Source organism: Haliaeetus albicilla, chromosome 8 (assembly GCF_947461875.1).
Source record: "Haliaeetus albicilla chromosome 8, bHalAlb1.1, whole genome shotgun sequence".
Taxonomy (NCBI): Eukaryota; Metazoa; Chordata; class Aves; order Accipitriformes; family Accipitridae; genus Haliaeetus; species Haliaeetus albicilla.
In genome coordinates, this window is record NC_091490.1 from 18,537,232 (window position 1) to 18,550,156 (window position 12,925).

The following is a 12,925-nucleotide window of genomic DNA, read 5'->3' on the forward strand; positions in this document are numbered from 1 at the left end:
GTCCAAGACTCTTCAACTGTTCATTGTATGCCAGCATCTCAGGGCAGAATCTAAGCTTCTTGGCTCTGTGAATCTCTGTGCTCTTAGTGACGTAGGTGAGTAGGTGATCTGGTCTAATAGTTTTGTTACCATCTTTCAGGATGAATTTCAGAGTCCTTTGGATTTATCGTGCTCATGGCATTCTCAGAAGCCTGGTGACTCAAGTGACTGAGTTTTTGCCTCAGCAGCATGGAGTACCTCTAGAGTACTGATTTCACTGCACCATTCCCCATGATTTGGTCCTTCTTTCCAGACCTCATGGTTATTTGTGTTGTCATTTGATTTAACTTCAGTTTCTCTGGTCCTGAAGTATTCAGAGTCAACAGTATCTCTGCCCATTCAGATTTGTTTGGTACTTCTTCAGTAACTAAATGGAAACGAGGCATTGCTAGGTGTTCTGAACTGATGTTTTATTTATTGAGATAATTAAGGGCCATGAGACAAAATCAGAGCTCCACTGCAGAATGTGAAGTTTGCCACTGGCTGTGGGGTGGGGGATTTGCCCTGGGTACGACTGAGGTGTTCCTACAGCAGCACTGGAATCCAGCTCTGGGAACAAGCTCTGCTCACCACCCCAAGCCCTGAGAGACACTGCTGACGTGCAGCTCCCTCTCAGGTCAGCTGTCATCCCAAACTGTCTTCCTTTGTCTCCAGATTGCCAACACGCTCTCTCTTGCCAAATACGAGTTGGTTGTATAAAAGATGAATGCATTTCCTTTAGGGATCCTGGAAAAAAAGGTGTTTACAAGAGTTTTGATTCCCCACTAAAACTGGGTTGGGATGGCTCTTCTATGTTATTAAGCATACATACTGTCTCCATCCTTGGATATGGTAATAATATTTTTGTCTCAGCCTTGCCTTTAGAAAGATTGATGTTGTTTACGGTGCTTTCTATGGGTTTGTATTGTATCAGAGTCCTGACATTCATCAGTGAAATTTATGTGATGTATTAGCCTGTCCATTTCTTCAGGTTAGACAGAAATGAACTGGGCAGATTTTGATATATCTCTATACATAAGACATCTTAACGCCACATTTCTTTCACCCATTACAGACTACTGAAAATAAGTACATTCTTATAGCAAGGATTAACACCAATCCCTGCAAGGGTTCTTACTGAAATTTGATCTTTCCCATTTATAGGCAGAACTGTCTTTCTAGAATACTCTTGCCACATCTGAAGCAACAGCTACAATCTATAGATGAACGAGCCTGCATTGTTTACAAAGCGGAAAACTACATGAGTGATCTCTGTAGTTCTCCCAAATATTTTGTGAAATTATTAATGTGTCAGGACTTTGTTTCAGTGTCTCATTGCATATTTACAAATGATGGAGGAAACTTTTTCTCATCACAGATTGAGGCCAAAGTCACCTGAAGAGATAAACTAATCTACCTTACTTCCCCCAAACAGGATAAACTCTACTTGTTGTAATCCAGCCTTTATTATATAGCTGTAATCGCTTGAGTATTTTGAAAGCCACATAAATGAGAGTAGATAGAAAAAAATACGATGATTCGTGATTATCAAATGAAGTAGAAGTACTGTCTGCGAGAATCAGGCTTACTAATTAATAGAACTGAGGAGAAAGGACTATGTTATGAAATTTTATTTAGAGTAGATTGTAATGTGACAAACTATTCTAAAAATCTGGCTGAAAAGAAACACCTTTTGCAGATACCTAGAGAGAGAGAGAGATCACTATAGCTGCAAAATTTAGATTCAGGTGCATTTGGAATCACAAACAGCAGTACCTACGCTGTACTGTTAAGGAGTCTTTTCCAGCTCAGCTTGATGGGCATGTTGATGCAAGTTTGACAAAGAAAACATAATTCATTTTTGCGAGTGATGAAGATTTTAACACTTGCTTGAAATAACTGATAATCTGGCACAAGAGGGTTAAAGGATTACTGCACAGTATTTTATTTGACTAGTAACAAAAGCTGTTTAAAAACTCTGAGAACCATGTTTGAAGTACAGTGAAGAAGCATTGTTTTAATGAATTTTGCAACAACTATAATTGTTTTTTCACTTATACTGTACTATTTTCTGTTCTCCACAAAGAAAAACTGGAAAAATGACCAGATAATTCATTTGTCCTCGCTAATACTGTTCACATACAAGGTGGGGGACAGGTGGTGAGAAGGACCTGCATATAGCTGGGAAGGCCATAACTGAGATGATCAGAAATCTCCATGGAGGTAGATCAAAGAACGTCTAGATAGAATCCAGGGCAATACTTTTTTTTTTCATGCCCCTCAACATGTTCTTTACATCTATCCATATTCCTTCTTTCTTGCTGATTTGTGACAGTAAAGGGATATAACTGCCCTTTACCCATTATGTTGTGTCACTTGTCACATATCCCCCTGCTTAGGAGCAAACCTCACGTAGGAGCACCATCCAGCATGTTTTCCTGTGCAGCCTCCAGCATTTTAGCTGCCTTTGCAGTGCCAGGGTCAAACAGAAAAGAGGACTCAGAGATCCCTAGAAGGGTGCAGTCATTTCCTGCTGCAGAGAGGAGATGGCATGTTAAAACTCTCTGAGCTCAGGCTGTCCTTAGCGTTCAGTAGGGATATCAGGGCTGTCCCACCAGAGCTGTATACAGGCAGCCACAGAGCACATCGGAAGGGCTTCTTGCAACGTATATGACCTTCTCAGCTGAGCTAATGTGCTTGGAGGAGTTGGCACTTTTTGCCTGTCAAGAGTCAGACCAGGTCACAGGCTGGCACCAAGATGTGTCACCAGTACAATTTCTACTGGTGGTACCTACTCCTGTTGCAAGTACTCAGTAAACTGCCCCTGTGGTTTTAGCTGCCCCAGCAATTTCAGCCGCTTTGCCCAGCTGTGGAGAACAAAAGCAAGTAATCCCTGTGCTCCCTAGACAACTGGCAGTGCAGGGATTTGCAAATGAGTACTGGCCTTCAGCAGCAGCCAAAAAGAGGTGGGGACTGCCCGGGTGGTGGAGCAAAGGGGCAGCGCACAGTCTTGCTCTCAGCATGCCACTTGCATGGTGGAGAATCCCTTAATGTCATATATTCCTGAGGGAATGTGAATAGATCTGGGAAGGTCAAATGCAAGGGAACATAACCTGCACTCGGCATCCTTCCTTTCTGAATTCAGCATTGCAGCTGAAGGCAGAGGCTCTGTGTTAGGAAGGGGGCAGAAGGGTCTCATACTTGCCCTATCTAGATGCGTGCATAGGGTGGATACAGACCTCATGCAAGATGAAATTCCCCCACCCAGGATTAAGAAGCAACATCTCATTTTTCATCTAGATTTTCTCCCTCTGCTTTTTGCTTTGATTTTTATTTTCTTTCCTGCTGTTCTTGTAGATCTGGATGTCTGTGAAATAATATTCCAGCCAGTCTGGGAAGCTGTAAATGCTGGCTAATTAGTTCATAGGTTGTACTCTGAAAATAACAAAGTTTTATCAGTGTCAGGCAATGTGGTTTTTACCATTTTGGAGATAGGGAAGTTGTATCTATCTGCTCTGCTAGACAGCTTTTGTGCCATGTTGAACCAGCTACAAAGGCACACTTTTTTACTAGAATTGTGATACTAGATTATGATGAAAACTGAAACACATCAGGAATCATCAGATTTTGTTACATAAATATTAAATAGGATTTTTTTAAAAATAACCAAACCAGCCACATCTTAAGTGCTTAAAATGGGACATGTGATTTCTAAGTGCTGAATGTTGATTAAAAAAAGAAAGGGGAAAATATTTTTACACTGAAAAGTGGATTGTGTGCCCTCTCCAACATTAATTTTCAATTTTACATGCAAGGCAGATTAATATTTATTTACAAGTGGGGTCTGCCTGTAGCATGCAAGTTCTTTGTGCAGTTTTGAGGTCATTTTTGTAGTTCAATATTTTCCATTCTGTCACACATTCATTCTTTTCATTTCTTGGTTTTTTTCTTACCAGTACGTAAGTGAACACTTCTGAGCTGCACACCACAGGGGATATACAATTCCAAAAAGGGCAGAGACAGATGGAAAAGTGGAGTTTCAACCTTTACAGATGAGAATGTGTGTCCATTTAATAATAATAAAAAAACCCAACTAAAAAATATTTTCAGAAAATGGAAGTCCCAACAATAGCTCACAAGAGCTATGGGCAGCAGAGAATTATTCTATGACCAGCAACAAAAGTAATGGCCCAAGAACCTGTGCTGCCACTTGATAGCTGCATACACAGAAAGGGCCAGTGCAAGGCTTAGGTTTCTTTGACCTGGTTCTTTACAATAAAAGAAATCACTGCTTAATAGTAAAAACTATGAACTTGAATAAAACAGAGAAAAAGGTAAAAGGGAACACAAAGAGAAAAAGAAAGGCTAGGGAGATTAAGAAAGCTAACTGTCTCTTCCATGAGAAAAATGTTCGGACAAATAAAGACAGCATTTCTACTGTCCCACTTACCTATTTGCATTTCTCCCCTCCCTTTGCACAGTAAATATATACCTGAAAAGAGATGCCCTAACTTTGGTGTCTATTCCCTTCTCGTTCTGGGAACAGCCCTGGGTGAGGCTGTACTGTACCTGCTTCCAATAGTTAAAATAGCATTGCCTTGAACTGAATTTGTTAGCTCAGAATGTGAGAAAGAAGTGTGAGTGGAAGAAAGGAGTCACTTTTCTCTCTCTTGGCCTCTTCACTGGTGCCTCCTCCTGCTTCTCCATTCCCAGTGGCATTAAAGCCTCACCCAGCCTCAGTGACCTCCACTGACAGGCTGCAGACTGCAGTGTTTTTCCCGCTGCTGGGGAGTTTTTCAAACTGGTGGCTCTTCAGACACACAGTCCTGCTTCAAGAAGATGCAGAATGCTCCCTGCCATCAGCCTCTAGAAGCAGAGCCAACCCTGGAGCCCCAGTGTTTGCTGGGGCTTTACTATGTCATGTGAATCATTGGAGTGGGGTTGCTGGCCAGGAGCTTCTGCTGCCATTTCTAGAGAGAGCTGTAAAGATGTCAGAGCTTGGGAGAAAATCAGCACTTCCCTGGCCTGAGCCCAGAGGCCAAACCTTCAGCAAACTGCTATGAATTCACCCACAGAAGATGGGGCACTTGTGGTTTCACGTGTGAGCACAGCCTTTGCATGAGTCAATATTGGTGCACACGCACCAGGGTGCTGTGAGCCCAGAACGTTTGTGTGAGCAACCTGAGGTTTTTTTAAGTAGAGGCATCTCTATGGGAACTGCTAGAAGGTTTTGTCCTTGGGTCTAGTTCAACTACTTTGGATTTCCAGGGAATACGTTTCTTAAGAAGATGGTAGAAAAGACCTATCCAGAACTATTTCTTGTCTACCAAACAAAAGGCATGGATGTATTGTTCTCTCCCTTACCATTTCCCATTTCTCACTAGATTTTTCCCTTACAGTCTCCTGGCAGATCCCCTTTCTCTCACTGTGGCCTTTCCAGCAGGATCCCTTACAGTTTATCACGCAGAAAATTCCCTTCCTTCCATAAGTCTCAGCTTGCTCTTTTGCTTTGCCACAATTCACCTGAACTCTCCTTATTAATGTATAATAAAAAAGATGTAACTTGCATTACATACTCACAGGAAGGCCTGCAAATTCTATAAAAAATACAAAGTTGGAAAGAAGATGGGAAACAAAGAAAAGAATTGAAATGAGTTGCTTAAAAGGTTTGTGAAAGTGTGAAAAGACTGACTTTGGTTGTCCAATATTTGCCATTCATTTAATCAATTAATTTACTTCTCACAGCCAAAACACTGCCATTAAAAAGGCTTACTCAGATGCTTTACCCTGTTCATATTGATTCATTTTCAGTGAAAATATCAATATCTTTGTATAGATCTAGACCTTAAAGTTACTTAATTATTGATTGAGAAACAGTTGCTCAGACTGAGCAGGCAGATTTCTGCTGTGTTCAACAATAATAAGAAACCAAGCTTTTGCATGGATAGACATTATGTGTAGGACCATCCTTATTCAGTGTATTATTTGTCAGAAGGGAGCAGAAGTTTACCAAAATGACTGTTCTGTGACCTAGTGTGATCAACACTTCCCATTTCATTCATCAACTATTGAAAACTAAATTAGAGAACTGTGTATCCTTTTCAGTAATTGTTTCTTACTGTCACTCTGAAGACAGAATGAACTTTCCTCGTGAAAACCGTAATAGTAAATAATACATTCAAATCATGTTGCTTTTCTGGCAGCCTCCAAGCATATTTTTGAAGCATGAGGACTATTATATGTGAGATGTAATTGATTTAAACATTTGGTGGTTTTGTTGACCTGTGAGTTCTGCTGAAACAACTGGTGGTTACATCTTGGTAATCAGGAATCAGAAATGAACAGGGTTGGAGTTGCATCTCACATTCTGTAGCTAATTTCTTGGTTTGTAAGAAAACTTGGTGTTTTGACATTACCCAGAGGAAAAAAAAAAGAAAAAAAAAAAGAAAAAGTTTTCTAATGACCATGATTGTAAATGAGGAGCACAAAGCTGGACCCTAAGATTTCCTTGGGGTAAGAGGAAAACCTGCTGCTGTGAATGCAAATGAGGTGGTTCTGTGCAGATCCTGAACAAAAGTATATCAAGATAACTAGATATAACTTAAGTCACCCGGTGCCTCTGTAGGACTTTCTAAATCTTAGCCTCTTACACTTCACAGCTATGGGCTAAATGACGGGTTGCAGACATTACGTGTGACAGCCGGAGCTGGCTCAAGGCACCTCAGCAAGGCTAGCAAACCTGAATGTTGTCACCCCAAGAGTAAGGGGTTGGGGCCAAGGCAGAAGCCCAGCCCTGCATCCCATAGGAAGGGGAGGACGATAAAGAAGGAGCAGGGCTGAGCTCTGCCCTCCAGCAGTATCTCCAGCACCACACAGCTGAGTTTTTTCTTCAGTGGCAGCAGCAGCACAATCCTGTATATCCAAGTGTCTGCTCTGGGGCAATCGGATACTGGCAAGGAGAAGTTTTAATGTGTGACCATGGGTTGCCAGTGTGGTGCCACAGGTGGTTGCCATTTCTGTCCATTCCTGGAGGTGAGATAGTGGCCAAAGCCTTAGAAATACAGAAGCAATCATGCTACATACCCATGTCTTATCTCTCACCTGGGTCAAGAGGAGGTGTTTCAAAAGAGGTAAGAGATCATAGCACAAACAATATAGAATAGTCTGCCCATTGTGATTGGAGTGGGAAATAAAAATCTGCAATTTGCAGGTACTAAATATCAGCTCTGGAATTATTTTGATGTGAATTAGTATGAAGTACTCTCTGGGTTTTTATTTTTTTCATTTTCCAGGTAATTTATAAAAGATCACAATGGATTGACTCAAAATGCACAAACACAGTTAATGGTAGTGATCCTACATTTACAAAATACTGTATCTGACATTAGTCAGACTTTACTCTCTGTCTGTCAAGGTATTATTTTCAGTAGTTCTGTAGGTGGGATGGACCAGTTTGAAAATTCTCGAAGCTCTACAAGGCTTTACTGCATCCAGGACAAACAGCAATGGAAAGCTGGGCTGGAAGAATGCAGCGATGTGAACTGGATATCAGTTGTATGGGTGATGACAATGTCAAGGTCAGTCTATCTGTCTGTCAAGATCCTCTGAGTCAATTGGAGAACCCAGTCACTGGTAAGTAAAGGCCATTATCAGCCTTATATGTTTTAGATCCTTGATTCTGCAAAAAATAAATGGGGTAATAAATGGAAGGCCCTTGATCTGACATGTAAACAAGAGCTGTCCAGTGTACAACTGGGTCAAGTGAAGTCCTGAGCTGATGGTGTTTCCAGAACGAAAAAACACCACCATCAGCATGGCTTTTCCCTGGATGTTCTGCAGTTTAGAGGTTTGACAATATTACATTCAGAGGCATCACAATATGAATTCAGCTAAGAAAAATGTAGTTTCATAATGTTTTAAATGATTTGTTTGCCCTGCAGCATACATAACTACTAAAGATAGTAATATATCAAAATTAGAAAAATATGAGAATAGGAGATTTATTCTGCTTTTGCATATTCTACACCTCTTTATAAAACCCAAAACATTTTGAATGGAAAAGTCGTAGAATTCTGAGGCTTACTGTATTCACAGGACCTGATTTTGCATAAAGTTACGGTGTTTGCTGTTCAGTTGTTAGGATGCTAATAAAGACTAAATCCCACTATGATAAAGTAGAGGCATCTGCGTAAAACCGGCATGTGATCAGTGTCAGGACAGGTTACTCTATACTGCAAATCCGCCAAGAAGGTAGTAGATCATTCCTTTTCATATGTAAGGAATGATAATTGGGCTACATTAAGAAAGATTGCTTAAGACATACCCAGTATGTGTGAGCCCATTTACAGTATATCTTCAGAGCAAATCCTCCATTTCAAATGCCAGAATGAGAAACGGAGATTAAATTTGTGCTTTAATTTGTTTTGGTTTTGTAATGTCAATTTTCTATTGATTTTAATTACATGTCATTGAATTCTGGGTTGCAAATCGCTCTGTCTGTTCTCTGTATGTGTGAAGGGCACAAAGCATTCTTTTAGAAAGATCATATTCTTCCCTGACTCTATTCTCCATATTCACTTTTGCCTGCACATGCAGGCACATGCACATGCACATTTCTTCCCCATGGAGTTCACATGCAGAATGATGTGGTACTCTGGCTCTCCTGTGTTCAGCAAAAACATTACAAATACAACCTGTACATTGACATCTACATGGGTTTGGGGCAAATGTGAACGTCTTTGACAGGGCACACGTAAGAGTTTCCTTTTAATCATGCCAGGGAGCAACACTCATTTTAATGAAGACCATGCACTTTATTTTACCCTATGCCATGCATCAAAGAGGAAGTCTCCATGAGCGTGTAGAGCACAGGACGTAATTGGTTTTAGAACAGTGTGAGGAAACTACCTCAGCAAAATCTTCTCAGTCTTGACGACTTCTTTCTGTTGCTGGTGTCCCTGGAGAGTACATCATTTTCTATCTTTGCATGCAAAGATGAGAAAAACTGATTGGGGTCTTTAAAAGGAGGAACTAACTGCTAATGCTGGTATTCAATGAACTCTCAGTTATTCAGAGCTGGGAGGTAGATCCAGAGCACAAAGACAACTTCCTGCACAGACTCATTTTTTGCATAATACTCTAGGAGGAGCAGACCTGAGATGAATGGAAAGTTTAAATCAACTTACATTTGTCAGCACTGGCCAGTTTGACAAAGATTGCCTGTTTCTGAAGGGTAACTAATTTCTTTATCATAAGCTTAAAAATCAGCTCAGTGTCTCCTTCTCCTGTAACATTCATGTACTCTGTTGACTCCCTGGGTTACCTAAAGAATAATTTGTTAAGGAAAATCTATCCAGGGAACAATCAGTTCAATTTCCTTATTTTTGCTTGGTCTTTTTTTGAAAATTCACAAAGTTATTAAATTCCCATATGGTTCTCTTCCTTTCACTGTCAGTATGTTTGTTGATTACCCTATGTCTTTGTTGGCTCTGTTCAACAGGTGGAGCAGCAGCATCCAAATCAGGACATTTTTTCAGCACTGATCCAGAAGTGAGAAAGCCCTGCATGAATCATTATATTCTCCTAAAATCCTGCAGCAAGTTGAGTATATAAAAGATCACAGGTGTCTAAACACAGATTTTTGCATATAATGAACTGGCAGGGCTATCTTCCATATATCTGGAAGGCAGTATCTGCTTGGAAGCAGGATATTCTTAGGGCCTGATTTCCCAATAACCGACGCATGGAAAATGTGAGTCTGTTGAGCATCTAAATTTTGTGTGACTTAGAATGTTTATTTGTGTGTGCAGGTACCTTACGTTGCACCTGATAGCATTCTAAGACTGTGTATAAATTAGGATCAAAGTTATGCATCTGTACATAAGCCTTTAACATGGTTACTATTCATTGCTGTGATGAAAATGTTTCGGCTACCATGATGTTTTTTGCCTCAGATATCCTTGTTATTGTTTTGGATATTTTAAACCTCATTATTAAATCTTAAAGGCCCAATAACTGAGCTGAATAAAATAGCACAGGTCTCTGACTTCAGCAGAGCAAGCCTGATTTACACCAGCTGAGAATCTGATTGTTGCTTTTGAGCTATTGTAATTGCTTAAGTGAAACAGCCAAAGTAATTGGTGCAAACTAATACAACTGATGGAAAACGATTCAGTGTTTGTCAATACCAAGTATGCTATACAGAACCTAATCAATGAATTAGTCTATCAATTAATTAGTCTAGGCAGAAAATTACTCCCTGTACTGTTAGTCCATGAAAAGATCAATAAAGTCAAATGTCTAGTTTAATGTTTCTCATGTAATGATTATATTATGAGAAGAAGAATAAGAACAACGTTTATAATGTTTCAGTTACAATTTTCAGGTTTTCAATTAATAAAAAGATACCCAGATAGTCCTGTTAGAAAGATAAGCACAAATGTCAGGATTTTAATGCTGTAAAATCATTGGTCCTCCTCTCTGTTTAAGCTGCATCTTCAAGGGACTGATATTCCTACAAGGAAATGATAGTGTGGTATAAGGATTAATGTACGCTGAACCACCATTTTGTCAGTTCTTCTACGTGGGAAATTGTGGCAAGAATGTCTGGCTTTTAGGCCAAATCCTTCATTTTGGCAAGGGCTAGACTGAGCCACCTCTCTGGGATGACTTTGGCAGTTCACAGCTGTTGTTGTGTCAGCATCAGAAACACACTGGGTGGAAAACTGAGAACTCAACCTTTTTCTGTTTTAATTGGCTGTAGTCTTATTATTTCTGCTAACTGTGGCCTGGTCACCCACACTTTGAATTTTGCATATTTATAATTGACTTTACAGCAAAAATAAGCAAATACATCTTCTGTTACAATCTGGTAAAGTCCCTAATTATGAAGCCTTTAAAGTCTGGCTGTTTGCCCTGTAGTATGAAAGAAAAGCAGCCATTCTTGCTTTCATGCACACACACATTCAGTGGTTATGAATTTTAAAAGTATGCACTGCACTACGGGAAAATAAAAAAAGAGTTTTGGATATCACCTGTATAAAATGCAAGAAGTGAAAATCATGTGGAAACTGAAGTCACTGGCAATTAGCCAGGCTTGGAGGTAGATGAAAGCAGATTTTGCAAAGGGGGGGTGGAAAAAAACTTCAGATTACCTGAAAATAAGATTTCACTGAAAGGAAAAATTTGTTGCAGTAATCCTGCAATAATCTGCTGTAATGAATACTAAACATACAGCAAATATCAAAATAAGGGTATCTACAGTCAGTGAATAATTACTGCTTTAGATGATCTAGGCTTTGGTGAACATGTAGATTACTTTTAATGTTGGACATAACCTTTTACGGTTTTCAGTCTGTTTCCAGACTACAATACTATCTTTAAAAGCTTAGTCTTTTGCAGAACAATAATGCGTTACTTCATGTTTCATATTCCAGTATCAATTTTTCTATTAAAAATAGATTAAATTTTAAGTAACTAGTGATGATATGTTCAATAAGAGCTAGCTGGATGAAAAATTAATGTCTGCAGTCCTTCTGTTTTGCAGGGATTAACTGAACTAGCCAGAATAAAATTTAAATGTGCCTACTTCTCTCAGTTTCAGCATATTCTACCTAAAACTTGTACTTTGTACATGCTTTAAGGTATCAAAAATAAAATAATGGCTCACTTTGGTGTAGGGAATGGTCACTTCCAAGCTGTTGCACAGGGAGTCATAGGAGATACATGTTTCTTCCAAAATTTGCAACATAATGCTAATATCCTGTTCCTAAAATACAACCTTGTCTCAAGGATTGACTGAGTCAGAGTAAGACAATAAACTTCTCCTACTTAGCTGGCTCACTTCCTGGGATGAATGTCCCTAAAAGGGCTCTTTTCAATCCAAACCCAGCAGAGCATGGTGTGGGTTTCCTGCCAGTGAGTATCTGCAGGTTAAGAAAAAGCCTTGAATGGTTTTAGGTAGCCTCAATATCCTACAACAGTTGCTGTAAGAATATGTTAAGGCTGGAACTTTTTTGGGGTGTGAAGGAATTGGCACCTTCAAGGAAAAATTTGCACAACACTGCCAGCAGAACATTTTTAATGCACATGTGGAAGATGTGCAGATCTAGGGATCAGTATCTCATAATGGTCCTCTATGAGAGCAACCAGGATTCATCGCTGCCAGATCCTTAATTCACAGTGCTGCCAATCCTGGTGTGGATTATCTGGATAAACTTTTAACTGGGTATTAAACTCCCTGATGAGGGCACTAGGTTTTCTTCAGAACCAGTATGTTCTAATGCAGCTAAAGATAGATGAAGTAAAGGTACAGCTGCATTTATAATTTCTGCAGCTGGTTGTAGGTTACACCAGTCTTTATACAGACACTTCTGAAGACACCAACATGCATGCCTAAAGATAAGAGGCTATTTAAAAAAAAATTTATCAACAATCAAGTGAGAGATTTTTTTTATTTTTTTTTTTTCCCAGGGTGTGAATCAGAGTAAGAAACTAACCAAATATGCTTTAAAGCCAGCCAGGAAGGCAGGCAATCTGGCTGCAATCTCTGATCGCCCCCAGCATATAGACACATCTATTTGGCTTTTCAGAAGAAAGAGATACTCCTCGTCCATGGGTAAAGGGATACCTTGAGAACTCATGCAGCACATTAACAGAAATCTTGTTTTCTCTATTAATGGTATTGTGCTTGGGTGGGGCACTTCCACTGCATAAAACAACAGCGCACTGCTCCACCAGACCTGAGCAATTACGGAGTGGTTTAAGTAGCAGCGCAAAGGAGTTTAGCTTCTCCAGGCTTCACATTTAAAGTCAGCCTGCAGCAGCTACAGGGTTGGCAGTTGCAGGCAGATGTATGTGATGCAAATATCACCATCGGAAAACATTGGCCCAGCTCCTTACCTGGTTC

At 39.9% G+C, this 12,925-nt stretch overlaps 1 long non-coding RNA gene across 1 annotated transcript; it reads left to right on the plus strand.

Annotated features, from left to right (window-relative positions):
* Positions 1-1,680: 1,680 nt before the first annotated feature.
* LOC138686412 (uncharacterized) lies at positions 1,681-10,294 on the plus strand. Its single transcript, XR_011325765.1, has 3 exons — positions 1,681-2,241; positions 3,975-7,650; positions 9,518-10,294. It is a non-coding gene; the product is annotated as an uncharacterized lncRNA (long non-coding RNA).
* Positions 10,295-12,925: the final 2,631 nt, after the last annotated feature.